Here is a 17,449-nt window from a genome sequence, read left to right as displayed (position 1 = left end):
ACAAAAGTATGGGGAATCTAGACTATTACATCATCAATAAAGTAACATGTACTTGTAGGAACATAAATAATATAATCCAGATTGTTATGAAATAAAAGCTTGTGGAAACAATTTATATTTTGGAAGCTAATATTTTCCTGGCACTAGAATTGTCAATAATAAGCTAATCTTCATAAAGTTGATTTGGTTTGCCACATTAGATGTGAATATGGCTTCGTACACTTCTTTTCCACAAATTCTTATCCCCACCCTGTATATTTTCAAGAAACTTTCAACGTTTCCAAATCATTCAATCTCATGTACAATTTCCCTAAGACAGTGCAATACTATCTTGAAAATGTATCCCAAATGCTAGAGATGTATACTAAGGACAGTATGTGATATTATGTTTCATTCTTTATTGTCATCCCCTGTTCATAATTTTTATTATCAGTATCAATATGCATAAATGGAAAAAGAAAACCTTTTTAATTTATGCAATCATTTTGAAACTCAAATTCATCAAATTAAGTATTCTATGATTCTTCCTTTTCCTGAATAGCACAAAAGTCTTCAGCAAATGAAGATAAATACATAACACAGTGTGAATTAACATTACTGTATTTTTCAATCTATTTCATGCATTTAAAATAATTATTTTAAATGTTAAAATTATTTTACTTGCAGCATTATTTGTATTTATCATTGCTATAATTTTAATATATATTTATATTCAGTTTAGGCATTGAAGCTATATGCACAGAAATATACAAGCACACATACACACAGTGGAATTACTATGTAGTATATGTAGGTATATCTATCAAGTCTTTTTGCTATTCTTGTATCAAAACAAGATAGGATAAGCATTTACTTTTTATGTATTTTTAAAATATTAATATATAAGCCAGTCAGAGAAAGACAAAAACTATACGATCTCACTCAAATATGGAATCTAATGAACAACAGAAACTGACAGACAAAACAAAAACAGAGGCATGGGTATATAGAACAGGCTGACAAATATCAAAGGGGAGGTGGAGGAGATTAGCCAAAGGATACATATGCATATGTGAGTAGTCTATGGACACAGACAACAATATGGAGAAGACAAGGTGGGGAGCAGGGGTTGGGCAGAGAGGGGCAATGTGGGGAGCAGGGGAATGTGCTTCATCTGTAATAGTAACTGCATCTGGTCTTAATATCATCTATGACAACAATTTGTCTGATTTTGCTGCCTGTCTGGACCTTGAGCTGGAACAAAACTAAGGACTAGATGTTATCTCTAGTTTAACAGAAACTCTTTCCCTGGGGTCAACACACAAAAGCCTTTGTTCCTGAGATTATCTGATGCTGATCAGAACCTCATTGTCTTCAGGACTTAATAATTAAAAGAGTGGTTATGCGAGGGAGGAAGCAAGTAGCTCAGGGTGCTTGCTGGATGAGGCCAGTTTAAATCAAAAGAAAAGAGAAAAGCTCACATTAAAGAATTAAAGTTTTTATGTGGTTACAAAATTTTTATTATGAAATATTATAAAAATGCACTTTAAGGTAACAATCATGAATTTTATAAAATTAACCTCAGTGTCATCTTGTTCCTCTTTGTGGATTATTGTCATAAAGCTTTCATGCAAGGACCTGTCTATGTATGATTCACAGTACATATTTTATGTGAGTGCTATTTTTGTAGCCTTAAAAAAGTCATTTTACTAACCTAAAGAATCACCAATTTCTTAAGCTTTGGTTTACATTTTTCTTTGTAAATATAGACTTTATTAACCATAACAATTGATGCTATACACTTTAATATATTTTGATACTTTATATTTCCAGTATATCTTGCCATTAATGATTCGCCAAAATCTTCACATGTATTTTTAAGTTTTTGTCAGAAATATAATGTATAAAATATGATGAGTTTTAACAAAAGATTTAAGTCATATAGCCACCACTTAACCATTACATAAGTCATATCCATTAACTCACAGTTCTCTTCTGCCTCTTTTCAGTGAGTCCCTCCTCTTGCTACATGGCCCATGGCAAATACTGATTTGCTTTCTGTCATTACAGTATGCACTTTATAGCATTTTTAAACCACTTCATTGAGGTATGATTGACATATCAAAAGCTGTACATATTTAATGCTCACAACTCAATGGATTTGTTATTAAATATACATGTGAAATCATTTCCATAAGAACCATAAAAATATGCATCATCTCACAAAGTTTATTCCCACCTCCCACTTTATTATTATTATTATTATTATTAATTGTAAGAACACAACATAAGATCTGCCGTCTTGTTACTGAATGTGGACCTGCTGCAGGTGGAGCCCCAGATGCTATTACCAGAACAACACTTCCCTTCCCTGGGGTTTCTCTGTTCTAGGTCCTTTGCCCGCTGCCCTTAAAAATTATGGCTGTCAATGGCAGAGTTTGGTAAAAAGGAGAGGAACTATTTATTCAAAAGTTATACAGGTTTTGAATAATGGATAAATGTTGCTGTTAAATCTCAAAATCCCTTTAAAACACCCACCAACACATGCAGTCCTGTCTTCCCCCTCTTTGCCCAGTTAGGCCAGTCAGGGGTACCATCCTGCAGAAGAAAAAGAACAGACGTCTGGAGCTCAGCTAGGCAGGCCTCTTGCTGTTCCCAGCACCATCAGCTGCATTGCAGAGATCTCCAGTTATCAATTCAGAGCCACGTGGCACCTTGTCATGGCCCACTAGAAAGATTCCTTTCTCCCCTTTCTTTCCTGCATGGTTTCCTTGCAGGATGGAGCAAACCATTTCCAAGCTCTCCTGCACAAACACCCCAAGTGTTGGCTGGGAGCTGCTGCTCAGTTACATCTTGGGTTTAAGTCATACAAACTTTCCTGGTTAGCCTTGTTGAGATGCAAAATAACCATCTTTGCATCTGAGGATTGAAGCTATCCTGCTGTTACTGACATGCAAAATGACTCTCAATGGCCCTGTTCATTGTCTCCCACCCCCCATGACAACCCCCTTTTGTGGGAAGAGATGGGGGGAGGGTTGAGAACCTCCTATATTTTTCTTGGACATCCCAAGTTCTGGAGCCCATTACAAATCCCCTTTGGGATAACACTGGTTGTGCCCTGTTACAATCTTAGCAAATTTTAAGTATAAAAATATAGCATAGTTAGCTGTAGGCATTGTGTTCTATAGTATTGGGTTGGCCAAAAAGTTCATTTTGTTTTTTCTGTATGATGGCTTTAATACTGCTTAGTTGTCTTTAACTTCATTCAAAACAGTTTTGTAGACAACTGTCATATCAGCATGCATTAAAAAAATTATCAAAATTGGTGAATTTTTGTGCAGCCATTTTAATGTTGAAGATGGGAGAAAATATACAACATTTTCAACATATTATGCTCTATTATTTCAAGAAAAGTGAAAACACAACTGAATGCAATAAAAAAAGATCCATGCAGTGTATGGAAAGGGTGCTGTGACTGATTGAACGTGTCAAAAGTGGTTTGTGAAGTTTCTTGGTACTACTGACATTTTGGCCAAATAATTTTTTGCTGTGGGGCTGCCTTATGCATTGGAAGATGCTTATCTGCACCCCTGGCCTCTACCTACTAAAAGTCAAAGTCAAACATGAGAGATAGCCAACATACTCAAAGTCTCCAAATCAATAAAGTTATTGGTAAAAATGAAACGTGTCTCTTATTTTATGGAGAAAAGTAAGGGGACTTTTTGGCCAACCCAATAGATCTCCAGAATTTATTTATCATACATAACAGAAACTTTGTACCCTTTGTCTATCATCCTTCTGCCTACCCCTCCTCTCAAGCTCTGGTAACCACCACAACTCTCTGCTTCTTTGACTTTGCCTTTTAGATTCCATATATAAGTGAGATCATACCTTATTTTTGTTATTGTGTCTGGCTTATTCTACCAAGTTTAATGACCTCCAGTTTCATCCATGTTATTACAAATGATACTTTTTCCTTCTTTTTTAAAGGTGAAAAATATATTGTATATGTACATTTTATATGTGTATAAATGTAATAAATATGTGATCTCACACATATTATATATATACACATACTTTATATATATACTTGTGTATATATATACTTGTATGTATATATGTATATACATATATATGTACATATGTATGTATATCACATTTTCCTTATTCATCATCTGTTGATGGACACAGATTATTTCCATATCTTGGTTATTTTGAATAATGCTGTGGTAGACAAAGGAGCACAGATATCTCCTCAAGATGATGATTTAAATTCTTTTGGCTATACACCCAAAAGTAGGATTGCTTGATAATATAGTATTTCTGTTTCTTTTTATTTTTTTGAGGAATCCCCATGCTATTTTCCACAGTGGCTATACTATTTAACATTCTCACCAACAGTATACAAGATTTTATGATTTCTTTGTATCCTTGTCAACAGCTTGTTTCATTTGTCTTTTATTTTAATTTATTTTTTAAAATACATTTGTCTCTGCCAACCCCCCACCACATTCCCTTGCCCCTTCCTCCTTCCCTCCCTCAGCTCTTCCCCTTTGGTTTTGTCCATGACTCCTTGCTATATGTTCCCTGACTTTCCCCTTCCTTTCCTTGTCCCCTCCCCCCTCCCTCCTTCCTCTTGTCTCTGTTGATTTCTTTTCCTTTCAGTGTTGCTGGTCTTCTTTTCCTTGCATCTTTGTATTGTTGGTTAGATTCAACTTACAGCTGAGATCATATGGTATTTGTCTTTCGCCCCCTGGCTTATTTCACTTAGTATAATGCTCTCCAGTTCCATCCATGCGGTCGCGAAGTTTAGTAGTTCTTTCTTTCTTTCTGCTGTGTAATATTCCATTGTGTATATGTACCATGACTTTTTGATCCAATCATCTACTGATGGGCACTTAGGTTGCTTCCAACACTTGGCTATTGTCAATTGTGCTGCTATGAACATTGGGGTGCATAGGTTCTTTTGTATTGCCGTTTTGGTGTTCTTAGGGTATAGTCCCAGAAGGGGAATCACTGGATCAAAAGGCAGTTCCATTTTTCAGCTTTTTCAGGAAATTCCACACTGCTTTCCACAATGGCTGCATAAGTCTGCATTCCCACCAACAGTGTACTAGGGTTCGCTTTCCTCCATAGCCTCGCCAGCACCTGTTGTTTGTGGATCTGTTTATGATGGCCATTCTGACTGGTGTGAGGTGGTACCTCATGGTGGTTTTGATCTGCATTTCTCCGATGGCTAGTGATGCTGAGCATCCTTTCAAATGCCTCTGGGCCCTCTGTATCTCCTCCTTGGAAAAGCGTCTGCCCAGGTCCTTTGCCCATTTTTTGATTGGATTGTTTGTCTTCTTGGAGTGGAGTCGAGTGAGTTCTTTATATATCTTGGAGATCAAACCTCTATCTGATGTATCATTAGCAAATATATTTTCCCATACGGTTGGCTCCCTTTTCATTTTGCTGATGTTTTCTTTTGCCGTGCAGAAGCTTCTTATTTTCATGAGGTCCCACTTGTTCATTCTTTCCTTTATGTCCCTTGCTTTAAGAGACATATCAGTGAAAAAATGGCTGTGTGGGATATCTGAGAGTTTCCTGCCAATGTTCTCCTCTAGGACTTTTATGGTGCTGCGACTTATATTTAAGTCTTTTATCCATCTTGAGTTTATTTTTGTGTATGGTGTCAGCTGATGATCCAATTTCAATTTTTTGCATGTAGCGGTCCAGCTCTCCCAACACCATTTGTTGAAGAGGCTGTTATTGCTCCATTTTATGCTTCTGCCCCCTTTGTCAAATATTAGGTGCTTATAGAGACCTGGGCTTATTTCTGGATTTTCTATTCTGTTCCACTGGTCTATGGATCTGTTCTTGTGCCAGTACCAGATTGTTTTGACTATAGTGGCTTTGTAGTAGAGTTTCATGTCCGGTATTGTGGTCCCTCCTACTTTGTGTTTCTTTCTCAAAATTGCTGAGGCTATTCAGGGTCGTTTATGGTTCCATATAAATTTTTGAAATGTCTGATCTATCTGTGAAATACGTCATTGGTATCTTAATAGGGATTGCTTTGAATCTATAAATTGCTTTGGGTAGTATGGACATTTTGATGATATTAATTCTTCTAATCCATGAGCACGGTATATGCTTCCATTTATTTGTGTCTTCCTTAATTTGTTTTTTCAATGTTGTATAGTTTTCTGCATACAGGTCTTTCAGGTCTTTGGTTAAATTTATGCCTAGGTACTTTATTTTTCTTCTTGCTATATCGAGTGGTATTTTTTTTTCTGATTTCTTCTTCTTCTATTGCATTGCTGGTGTACAAAAATGCCTTTGATTTCTTAATGTTGACTTTGTATCCTGCTGTTTTGCCAAAATCACTTATTAGGTTGAGGAGTTTTTTGGTAGAGTCTACAGGGTTTTCTATGTACACTATCATGTCATCTGCAAACAATGAGAGCTTTACTTCCTCCTTTCCTCTTTGGATGCCTTTTATCTCTTTCTCTTGTCTGACCGCTGTGGCTAGGACTTCCAATACGATGTTGAAAAGAAGCGGTGAGAGCGGACATCCTTGTCGTGTTCCCGATCTTAGTGGGAAAGCTTTCAGTTTTTGCCCGTTGAGTATGATATTGGCTGTAGGTTTTTCATATATGGCCTTTATTACGTTTAGGAATGCCCCATTTATTCCCATTTTGCTGAGTGTTTTGATCATAAATGGGTGCTGTACCTTATCGAATGCTTTTTCTGCATCTATTGAGATGATCATGTGGTTTTTGTCTTTTCTTTTATTTATGTGATGTAATACGTTTATTGACTTGTGTATATTGAACCATCCCTGCATCCCTGGGATGAATCCAACTTGGTCGTGGTGGATAATCTTTTGAATGTATTGCTGGATGCAGTTTACCAATACTTTGTTGAGGATTTTAGCATCTATGTTCATTAGTGAAATTGGTCTGTAGTTTTCTTTCTTTGTAGGCTCTTTACCTGGTTTTGGGATCAGGGTGATGCTGGCCTCATACAAAGTCTGGGAGTCTTCCTTCCTCTTGGATTTTTTGGAATAGTCTGAGAAGGACAGGGGTTAAGAACATCCTTAAATGTTTTGTAAAATTCTCCTGTGAAACCGCCCGGCCCAGGGCTTTTGTGTGCTGGGAGTTTCTTGATTACTGCTTGAATTCCCCCATCTGTTATCAGTCTGTTCAAGCTTTCTGTTTCTTCCTCCTTCAGTGTTGGAAGATTATATTTTTCTAAAAATTTGTCCATTTCATCAAGATTTTCAAATTTCTTGGCATATAATTGTTCATAGTAGTTTCTGACGATCCTTTGTATTTCTGTGGTATCAGTTGTTATTTCTCCCCTTTCATTTCTGATATTATTAATTTGGGTCCTCTCCCTTTTTTTCTTGATGAGTCTGCTTAAAGGCTTGTCAATTTTATTTATCTTTTCAAAGAATCAGCTTCTGGATTGGTTGATCCTCTGAATTGTTCTTTTTGTCTCTATGTCATTCAGTTCTGCTCTAATCTTGACTATTGCTTTCCTTCTACTTGCTCTGGGATTTATTTGTTGTTGTTTCTCCAGTTCTTGAAGTTGTAGTGTTAGGTCTTTTATTTGAAATGTTTCTATCTTTCATAGGTAAGCCTGTATTGCTATGAACTTCCCTCTCAGGACTGCCTTTGCTGTCTCCCATAGGTTTTGGACTGTTGTCTGTTCATTTTCATTTGTTTCCAGAAATTTTTTTGATTTCTTCTCTTATCTCATTATTGACCGATTCATTGTTTAATAGTGTACTGTTCAGTCTCCATGAGTTTGCAAGTTTTTGAAGTTTCTCTTTGAGGTTGATTTCGAGTTTCAAGGCCTTGTGGTCCGAGAGAAAGTTTGGTATTATTTCAATTTTCCTGAATTTGCTGAGGTTTGCTTTGCGTCCTATCATGTGGTCCATCTTTGAAAAACTGCCATGAGTATTTGAAAGGAGTGTGAATTTTCTTCTTTGGGATGTAAGGTTCTATATATGTCAGTTAAGTCTCTTTGATTCAGTGTCATTCAGCACCACAATATGTTTATTAATATTTTGTGTGGAAGATCTGTCCATTTTTGACAGTGGGGTGTTGAAATCCCCTACTATCAGTGTGTTGCTGTCTATATCTTTTTTGAAGTCATCCAACAATTTCTTTATGAACTTGGGGGCTCCTATATTGGGAACATATAAGTTTACAATGTGGATGTCTTCGTGATAGATTCTTCCTTTCAGTATTATAAAGTGCCCCTCTGGGTCTCTTTTTATGGCCTTTGTTTTGAAATCTACTTTGTCTGATACAAGTATGGCAACCCAGGCCTTTTTCTCATGCCCATTTGCTTGGAATATTTTTTTCATCCCTTTACTTTCAATCTGTGTAGGTCTCTTGCTCTGAGGGGGGTCTCTTGTAGGCAGCATATGTGTGGGTCATGTTTTCTTATCCATTCAGCTACCCTGTGTCTTTTGATTGGGGCATTTAGTCCATTCACATTGAGAGATATTACTGATAGAAACTTACTCATCTTTTCTCTTTGTACCTGTGTTCCTCTCTCTCTCATTCTTTTCCTTCATCTTCTTAAACCAGCCCCTTTAGCATATCTTTGAGTGCTGGTTTGGTAGAGATGTATTCTTTTAGCCTTCTCTTGTCTGGGAAACTCCGTATTTCCCCTTTTATTTTAAAGGAGAGCCTAGCTGGGTAGCGCTGTCTTAGCTGTAGGCCCTTGCTTTTCATGGCTTGGAATATTTGTTGCCATCCCCTTCTGGCTTGTCGTGTTTCTGTTGAGAAGTCAGCTCCTAGGCATATCAGGGCCCCCTTGTATGTTACGTTCTCCTTCTCCCTTGCTGCCTTGAGGATTCTCTCTTTGTCTTTGACATTTGCCATTTTAATGATGTGTCTTGGAGTGGACCTCCTTGAGTCCCTCTTGAGTGGGGTCCTCTGTGCCTCCTGGATCCATGAGAGCGTTTCTCTCCTCAAATTAGGGAAATTTTCCATCATTACTTTTTCGAGGAGGTTCTCTATTCCTTGCTCCTCTTCTTCTCCTTCTGGTATCCCTATTATATGGATATTATTGCGTTTCAGGTTGTCCTGCATTTCCCTAAATGCCTCTTCATTCTTTTTGAGTCGTTTTTCCCTTTCTTGTTCTTTCTGGGAGCTTCTTTCTACCTTATCCTCCATCTCACTGATTCGATCCTTGGCTTCATCCAGCCTGCTTTGGATTCCTTCTACTGTGTTCTTCAATTCAGAAATGATATTCTTCATATCCTCTTGTGTCTTCTTGATAGTTTCTATGTCCTTTTCTAGGCTGATATAGTTTGCTGTAAGATCCTGATAGTTTCTCTGCAGTTTCTCATAGTTATCTTTGAGCTGGCTGAGCTCATTGAGTTTCCTTAGTACCATTGTTTTCAATTCAGTATCTGATAGTTCCCTTGCCTCTATTTCATTGAGCTCTCTCTGTGGGGAGTCCCCTTTTCCACTCATTTGAGGGGAACTTCTTTTTCTTCCCATTTGTGTGAGAGTCTGTTAATTATTTTTGTCCTTTACTTTTCTTTCTGGGCCTGCCTCTGATGATGTCAGTTGTTGACCCTATAGGACCTTGGGTTGTTTGTTTGAGCCTTTCAGGAGTCTACTGTCTGTCTCCTGCTTGGGGCAGCTCTGTGACCCCTTTGGTCAGGGCTGGGCTATTTTTTGGGATCTTTCTGCACTCTCACGGGGGCTTCTGGAGCGTGCTCCTGGTGCCGCAGGATCCCCCGCCTGCCTGGGCTCGCATGTGCTTGCCCCAGACCAGGGGGTTATTCGTGACCTCCCGTGCTCATCTGGCCCCCTGGCCTGTGAGCTCCGCGACACTGGTCTGTTTAGGGTCTTCTATTGTGTATTTTCCCTGCTTTTGGCTCTTTGGGTGCGTTGCTTGCCCTCGCCAAATGGGGACTATGGAAATGGGAGGAAGTCAGCTCCAGGACTCTCTGGTTTATCCTGTCTCCGGTCTCTCCTCCAGGGATTCTGGGCAGCTCTACTAATTGTGTGGGCTGCTCCACAATCTCGGGCGGGCGGGCGGGTCAGTGTATACCTGCCCTTGCCACTCTGCACACTCCTTTGCAGGCCGTATCAGTGCCAATCTGTGGGAGGCCTTGCCAGCCAGTGCAAGTGTTCACCAGCCTGCGCGGGTCACACACGTTCGTCAACCCTCGCCGTTCACTAGGCGCACGTGTGCACGTCTGCACTGGGTGTTTTGGGGGTGTCTATGTTTGCTTTTCGGCTTTTGGCTCTTTGGGGGTGTGGCCTCTTCCTGCACAATGGAGACTATGGCAAGGAGAAGGAGTCAGGACTCCCCGGTTCCTCCTCCCGTTCTTTCCCCAACGCCTCCGTTTCTAGTCTCCCCTCAGGGGCCTCCGGGCAGTTCCCTGACCCCTTCAGCCAAGGATCCACCCCCTGTGCGGACTGCGTTTCAATCGCAGGCAGTCTGGATCATGCGCATCCCTCTTCTGCCTCTTTGGGGTCGCGCCTTTCCAGCCCACAATGGAAACTACAGAACAGGGAGGGAGTCGGGACTCCCCGGTTCCTCCTCCCATTCTTTCCCCAACGCCTCTGTCTCCAGTCTCTCCTCAAGGCTCTCCCAGCCAGTCTGCACTCAGCCTCGCAGCTCACACTCGTACAAGCTGTGTGGGGAGCACACAAAAGGCAGGTTAATTGATTCCCTTATGCCTGAGCGAGATGGTAGCTGCAGAGTGAGAAGTGCGTTATCACCCGGGCTCCACCGGCCGCCGTGTCAGTTCTCTTCACAAAGTTTTCCTCACCAGTCTTTTCCCAGGCACCAGCCCACCCTGCTGCCGCCTGTACCCAGCGATCAAGGAGGGTGGCTGCCGCTGCAACTTTTGCGTTTGCCCTTTAAATGTCTCTTTGCATCCCCAGCCACCTGTCTCTGGCAGAGAGCGCCCCTAAGCTTTTCGGGGTTGCATTTTGTCTGTATTTTCTTGGTTTTAGCTGCTTTAGTTTACGGGTCCCTGTTTATGATTCAGACCCCGTTCTTCTCTCGGGGAAGCTAACTGGCCGTTTCAATGTCCCTCTGGTGCTAGTGCCTGTGGGCACCCAGCCCACCCTTTCCAGCCTCCACCGCACTTCTCAACCATTAGGATGTGTGAGAGTCGAATCCACTGTCCGTGGCACCAACGCTCCTCTCCCACTATCGTTCCATTGTTTTCCAGGTGATTACTCCAGTATTTCGTCGCAATTCCACTTTGGTCTTGGGAGGAGGAGGTCAGCGTGACTCCCATTCACTCCTCTGCCATCTTCCTATCCCTCTCATTTGTCTTTTTAATAGTCATCCTAATAACTGCAAGGTGACATCTCAAGGTTTTGATTTTCAATACCTGATGATTAGCGATGTTCTCATAAATGAAGTATTATCAGTTATACTTTCTTATATGGATTCTTTTGCTAAGCTTTATGCTGTTGTGATTCACTGATGCTGCTGCTTATATGAGTAATTTATTTTTATTATTAAGTAGTATTCTTTTGTTAATACTATAATTTGCTTATTCATTTACCAGTTGATGAATATTTGTGTTTCTAACACTTTTGTTTTCAGCAAATTATTAGTTTTATTTAATTTTGCTCATATGCATTATGATTTTTCCCCATCTCCAACTCCCACCATTAAATCAAAGGATTTGAAATCCTGTTGGAACTACAAAGAATTTCAGAAAAGCAGCAGGTGTCTATAGAACTAAGTGTCATTCCATATTTCCACAAGGGCCTAAAAGTTCTGAAATAGCCTATTTTTCCTATTTTTTAAAAATTTTGACTTTTACTAACCTGGAAAATTCAATATAGTGAATATTATATATTAACTAAGAATTTGAGCAAGATGATTTGAAATTATACAATGAAACTCTATCAACTTTTTAAGCACAGTAAAATAATAAATAGCTTATCCACTTGCCAAATAATTATTGTGGTGTGCTTAACTTTTGGAAATATTCTAGGGTTTTATTTGCTGCTTGTTCTCAGAACAATGTAATCATTTAAGGTTCTTTAAAAAAAGGGGGAAGGAACTGTCACTATTGCCTCATTTGCATTTTAGAGTCAGTAAAGGGTATATCCCATAAACATTAGACATAACTAAGACCTCATGGACAAATCTTAATATATTATTTTTACAAATAAAGCATACAAATAACTTTTAGGTTACTTAATGTTTTTTCGTTGTTATACTTTAAGTAATATTACTGAAGGCCAGGCTCATAATAAATAACTTATTTTTACTTCAGGTTGTATTATTTTTTTAATGACAATTTTTTTAGAGGACTTTTACATGGAAAACAAAATTGAAAGGGAGGAACAAAGATTTTCCATTTGCTTCCTTTTTCTACTCTTTGTAAATTATGACTAGTGCTTCCAGAATAATCTAGAACAAACCTTTATTTTTGAACATGTACTTTCATTTCTCTTGGGTAAATATCTAAGAGTGGATTTCCTGAGTCAATGGTGACTTCATGTTTAAACCACAAAATTGCATTCCAAACTGCTTATATCATTTTGCATCTGCACAAATAATGAATGAGGATTACAGCAATGCAATAAATGTTCTGCAATAATGCTTTGTATTGTTGACTTTATAGATTTTAGCCATTTACTGGCTCTGCAGTAGTATTTTATTGTAGTTTAATTCTCAGTATTCTGATGACTAACAAGGTTGAGCATCTTTTCATTTGTATATCTTCTTTTGTGAAGTGTCTAATAAACAGTTTTGCCCATGTTTTATTAGCTTGTTCATCTTATTATTATATTTTTTAAAAACATTCTGCATAAAATTCATCAGGTATTTGTTTAGCAAATATTTTATATTATTTTATGTCTTGCATTTTTGTTTTCCAATGAGTATGTTTTAAAGAATTGTTTCTATTTTCATTAAATCTAGCTTATCAAATGTAACATTTTACTTATACAATATGATTGGTGTGTACTATTTAAGAACTATTTGGCAAACTCAAGGTCATAAAGTTTTCTATCAGGTTTTATTCTACAAGGTTTAGAAGCTTAAAGTTCATAATTTGGTCAATGATTTATTTTGATTAAGTTTTTGTATGTGGTGTCAGGCAAAGATAGATCTTCATTTTTCTTGTATATAGATAGTCAACTTTTTAGCACCACTAGTTGACAATGTTTCCTTTTTCTCTTTGCATTCCCTTTGCCTTTTTGTAAAAAATTAAATTTGTGCAAGTTTATTTCTTGAGTCTATTTCCCTCCTCCCCAAGTAATCTATATGTCTGTTTTTATACCAATATATTACTTTTTTACTTACCGGTTACTTTTTAATGAGGCCAGAAATCAGGTAGTGTGAGTCATCAAGTTTGTTCATTTAACATTTTTTCTTTTTTGTTATTCTTGGTCCTTTGCATTTCCACATAAATTTTTCAATTAGTTTATCAATAAAAATATACTTTTTGTCTATATTTTAATCATATTATATAATGCTGATTTTTCTCCTTTATAACTGTAGTTACTCAGGGTGTATGCTGGGTCAGCATAATTCTATTACATACTCCCCTGTCTCTAGCTAGACACTTTTTTCAATGATATTTTTCCCTACAAAGCCTTCATTCATATAAAGTTTCTTTCTTCTGCCAATATCTATTTTCAAGAACTAGATTCATGTACTCAATTGTGTATGTCATATGTTATATGCCATATGTCAAAATTTCAACTTAGTTGTCTCATAGGAATCCTATCTTTTTAAACAATTAATTAACTAATTTATTTTTAAAGAAAGGAAAGGAGGAAGAGAGGGAGAGAATTGTCAGTGTATGGTTGCCTCTTGTGCACCCACAACTGGGGACCTGGCCTGCAACCCAGGCATATGCCCTGACTAGGAATCGAACAAGCAACCCTTTGGTTCTCAGGCCGACACTCAAGCCATTAAGCCATACCAGCCAGGATGAAATCCTATCTTTAACATGTTTAAAATGAACACTTCTTTCTTTTTTTTTTTTTGGCGCCTCAGTGTACTACAGTTCTGGTCTTCCTCATCAGAACTAATGGTGTTTCCATTTATCCAGGTGTTCCTGCCAAATAATTGTCTTTCTTGATTCTCCCTTTTGGTTGATGCTGCTAATTGTCTTGCTTGCTAACTTACTGCAAACTCATTTCTGGTCAGCAGAGGCTAAGAAGCTATTACAGCTAAGTACCTACATGTGATTTGTCAGGCTTATAAATGACTAGTTTAGACAGAGTGTCTATATAGTCCTTCAATGGAGATACTGCAGTAGGTTCATGTGAATGAGAATTAAAGATCTGATGAAAGCAACTTATTGATGGTCCCTATCATGCATTGTTGTCTAGAGTTTCTATAATTTCATTATGTTGCCATGTTGCTTTACATATCCCTCTTTCTTTCTAGTCAAATTTTCTCATGTCTAGTTGAAGCTTCAAGTTCTGTGAAGGAAAAGAGCAAGGTAAGAAGTTAAGTGTCTCTATACGACTTTGTTCACTATTTACCTAAGTCTCTTTTCAAAAAATAATGAAGCCAGTATATATTATAGAAAACTGAGAGGGCTGGACACAGGGCTTCAGAATATGTACACAACTTCTTTCCCTATAGAAATGAGAACAAAAGAGATTATTTAAACTGAAAATCCTAATATATTTAGTATGAGTCAAAAGGAGATTTTTAATATGTTTACTTAATATACTACATTTCATATATCAATAAAATGGGTCATATTTAAATATAAATCAAATATAATTAAGAGATAAGAGAAAATTATAAAGGGGAAATTTCTTAGTTGTTAGAAACTAAACCAAAATTATGCTTATTTTAGGTTTATAATTATCCAAGAGCCCATAGTTATGGAAGAAAATCAACCCTGCCCTAAGGGATACTTAATTGAGGCAACCAAGCCAGAAAAAGACTGAAAGAAAATCTTTAGCTAACTCTGTGACATGGTAACAAAAACTTACATACACACAAACATCTTGTATCTATAATCATCATTCTCTACCTTGAGAGACTACACGATTTACCTATGCATCAATATTTCTGGTTTAAGAAAGGCAATTATATGTTATTAACTAGGGTTTGAAAACCTTTCTCCATTATGCATTAAATATGACCTCCTTGGCAAAATCTTTGTTTATTCATAAAATAATAATATAATTTATTTCCTAATATGATTAGTGTAACGATTAATAAGTACTTAGACTCATCCCTATTACACACCCATTACTTAATAAGTGCAAATTAATATTATTGGTATTTTCCTACCTTCTTTCTGCTAAAAAATCTGTGGAATAGAGGTTCTTTTTCTTACTATGCAAATGAACTACTGTATTTGGAAGTTAAAACTATCAAGTGAGAGATTTAGAACTTTAAGACCATATCTGTTTGATTTTAGATATTTCATTCCTTTCACAATATTTGTAATCTACAGTGTCAGAACTATAATATTCTCAACAAGCTAAAGCAAAGAAAAACTCCTAGGTAACTTAAGGTAAATAATTATATATGTTTAGTGTGTATGTGTGTTTGTATGTTTAAATAAGAGGTATGTTATTCTACTAATTCATGAAAAAATAGTAAAACCAAATATAGACATTTCATAGTTCAATATAACCAGTTCAGGATATTCATTTTCTTTTTTATAATGTCACTTATTTTCTTGTAACAATTTTCCTTTATTGCTAATTCTCATATTGAGAAGATATGAAACAAATGAATGGAAGTTTTTATTGACTAAAATTTGGTATTAAGAATCTTTACGTTGTGCCTCCACTGCTCTCCTGCCTGTCGCTCCTTGAGGGGGCCAGGCGTATTCTTTCTCTCTCTTCTTCCAACCTCCACCTCCTCACTGCCAGCAGGACCGTCTGCCGCTGCCTCTGACACCCTGTGTCATCACTGGCCCCCAGCATGAAAATCTACCTTCTCCAATGTATTAATCAATAGTCAGGCATCAGCAGAAAACTTTCCATTCTGCATTGTTGATCTTAAGGAGAGCAGAGCACCTGTGCCAGATGAAAGGTTTGATTTTCTTTACTAGTACCACAAACCATCAAGCAAAATTCTTACTTTTCTAAATAGAGTGGATATTACTGGTCTTATAAAAGCCTCTCACAATGGACAAGGCCTGAGAAATGCCTTTTTATCTCATATTAGTGCCTGTGATGGAACCTTTTTTCTAACACGTGCTTTTGAAGATGATATCACACATGTTGAAGGAAGTGTAGATCCTATTCAAAGTATAGAAATAATATACAAAGAACTTCAGCTTAAACATGAGAAAATGATTGGGCCCATTACGATAAACCAGTAAAAATGGCCGTGGGAGGAGAAGATCGGAAAGTAAAACCTGAATATGACATCATGTGCAAGGTGAAATCCTGGGTCATATATCAAAAGAAACCTATTCATGTATATCAAAGATATTGAAATGCTGAATAATCATCTATTTCTGACTTCAAAACCAATAGTCTACTGGGTTAATTTTTCTGAAATAGACCACATTAGAAAGAAAAACAATGGCTGATAAAAATTAATGAGTGTTTTAATTATTGCTTTGATGCTTTGGTTATTCCTTTCTATGGGGCCTTGGAACTCAGGTTGCAAGAATTGAATGCTGACAAGAGATAGAAGTATCCAGAAATGAACATGACACAAAGCTCTTTGCCAAAGATCATTAAGGCTCAGTGTGCTGCACTCCAACTAGAATGCTTTTTCACCACAGGCCCCGATGAAGTGCAATGAAGTGGATCATCAGGAAAGGGATAGAGGCTCCTCAATTTGCAGAAAAGATTCACACAGATATTGAAAAAGGGTTTAGTACGGGTGAATTAATGAATGACAAATATTTTAAAGAGGAAGTTTCTGAAAATGCAGTCCTGGCTGCTGGAAAGTACAGACAACAAAGCGGAAATTCTATTGTTGAAGATAGAGATATTATCTTCTTCAAATTTAATATACTGCTGCAACCAAAGAAGCAATATATTTTAGTTATTACTCAGCTAAGTGTACAATTTATAAAGACATATGATTTTTTAATTAACTTTTCTGAAAACGGAATGGACAAAGATGAGTGAGTGGGAATCTTCTACAAAGAGAATTATTTTTATTTGTTTTAGAATTAAAATATTGTGCACCTCCAATGAAATGCAAGTTCTCAAATGTGAGCAGCTTTCTTTTCACCTGATTAGGACCCTCCTCCAAATTGTAGAAACTTTTCAGGAACTGTATTACTCTCATAGCACTTCATTAATCTCCCTCAGGTATGCCAAGCCTGGCACATTTGATAGTGAAGACAATATGGCTGGTTCCTTTTTGAATCTACAGATAATACATGTTTTATATTATTACAGATGTCTACACTCAATAAAACATTTGACAGCCCCCTTAAAAGAGAATATTTACTATGAGAAATAAAATTTAGGTACTGTATAATGTAAAGACCTAAAAAATTAGTCATATTAAAATATACTTCATTTTCTAA

The 17,449-nt window shown here is 37.2% G+C and overlaps 1 pseudogene; it reads left to right on the top strand.

The window, feature by feature from the left end:
• Window positions 1-15,880: 15,880 nt before the first annotated feature.
• On the top strand, window positions 15,881-17,042 carry LOC129073151 (obg-like ATPase 1; annotated as a pseudogene).
• Window positions 17,043-17,449: the final 407 nt, after the last annotated feature.

The sequence above is a fragment of the Pteronotus mesoamericanus genome, unplaced genomic scaffold (genome assembly GCF_021234165.1).
Source record: "Pteronotus mesoamericanus isolate MK-2021 breed Mesoamerican mustached bat unplaced genomic scaffold, CSHL_Meso_final contig_100, whole genome shotgun sequence".
Lineage (NCBI taxonomy): Eukaryota > Metazoa > Chordata > Mammalia > Chiroptera > Mormoopidae > Pteronotus > Pteronotus mesoamericanus.
Note: the sequence above shows the minus strand (reverse complement) of the source record. Positions and strands in the feature narration are given on the sequence as shown.